Source organism: Zootoca vivipara, chromosome 12 (genome assembly GCF_965207765.1).
Source record: "Zootoca vivipara chromosome 12, rZooViv2.hap1.1, whole genome shotgun sequence".
NCBI lineage: Eukaryota > Metazoa > Chordata > Lepidosauria > Squamata > Lacertidae > Zootoca > Zootoca vivipara.
In genome coordinates, this window is record NC_142595.1 from 13,204,143 (window position 1) to 13,205,798 (window position 1,656).

A 1,656-nucleotide genomic window follows, 5' to 3' on the forward strand; every position below is an offset into this window, starting at 1 on the left:
AACAGATACGGTACTTTTTAATGGGTGTGTATTTCTGTATTCCTTTGAATAAGAATCAATGATTTATTTATTTTTTAAAGGACACAGGCAAGAAGCAAGGGGAGGGACATTGAGAGGTGAATGAGAGGTGCGCATTTTGAAGCTGGGTAGAGATTTTCTTCTTGTGTGTGTTGGAATTTACCAAACAAGATATTGCCTGCAAGCCTTCGGCAATGTACGGATGATACCTGCCTTCACTTTTCGCCTGCGGAGGCATTGATATCGAAAGGATGTGAAACCCAGCCAGCCTCGGGGCAATTCCGTTTCTGTCAACTTCCTCAAAGCACAACAAAGCTGGCATTCATTTCACTGGAGAAAGTCCTGGTGGAACTGTGACCTGTAATCGGAGTTGGTTGAAGAAGACAAATGGCTGACAACCTTCAGGAGCAATGGTCTCCTTTTATCCTGTCCTGATCAGTGAACAGCTTCCAATCTCAAGAGTGAAGAGGCAATGGCAGTGGTCAATGCCTGTTGCTTCCTCAACATCGGCCCTCCAGATGTTTTGAGACTACAATTCCCATCATCCCTGACCACTGGTCCTGCTAGCTAGGGATCATGGGAGTTGTGTGCCAAAAACATCTGGAGAGCTGAGGTTGAGGAAGCCCGCTTAAGAGGGTAAGAAGGGCCACCACTCCATAGCTCAGTCCATAGACCATGAGACTCTTAATCTGAGGGTCATGGGTTTGAGCCCCATGTCAGATGAAATATTCCTGCATCGCAGGAATAAAGACTCTCATGGTCCCTTCCAACTCTATAATTCTGTGATTCTTATTTCCGCCCTGGCCGACCAGATGCCTATTGTCATGAATGAGCCAGCTCCCAGTGACGGTTTGCAGTCAGCTCTCAGTGAAGCTTTGCAACCAGCTGAAGAAAGCAGCCAGGAGCATAGCTGCAAAGCCTCCCGTTTTCCCCGGGAAATCCCCGTTTTTCCAGCTGTTCCTAGCTGAAAAAACATTTTTTTTTGTTTCCCCCCGGTTTATTTTGGCGCGGCGGCCATTTTGGAACTGGGCGGAGCATGCTCAGAAGCGACTTTTGATGCTGCTCTGCCCAGTTCCAAAATGGCTGCAGTGCGACTTCTGGCGCGGTGGCCATTTTGGAACTGGGCAAAGCAGCATCAAAAGTCACTTCTGAGCATGCTCCGCCCAGTTCCAAAATGGCGGCAACACTACTTCTGGTCTGCTATTTTCGGCCCGGTCCCTTATTTCTCTGACAGCAACTTGGCAGGTATGGCCAGGAACAGAGCAGGTTAACTGCCAGGCAGGGTGAGCTCCAATTCATAATCACAAATACTATATTGTAAGACTGTAGTACATAATGCTTGAGCTGTATGAGTCATACAAATAAATTGATGTTAAATGAAATGCAGTAACCAAACAGCCTCGGGGGGGGGGGGAACAGCCTCTCCAACTTCCCAGGGTATTTTCACACCTCCTAGAGGCGCCTTTTCCTTGTCGGTTCCCCACAGAGAGCATTTTGGCAGAGTGTCCCGCAAGCAATATTCAATATTGACCACATTCCTGGAGAACCATTGAAAATGAAGCTCTCAAGGATGCAGTCAATAGCATATTGGAGGGAGGGAGAAGAGGTGCACAGTACCCTTTTTTAAAAAAATGTAAC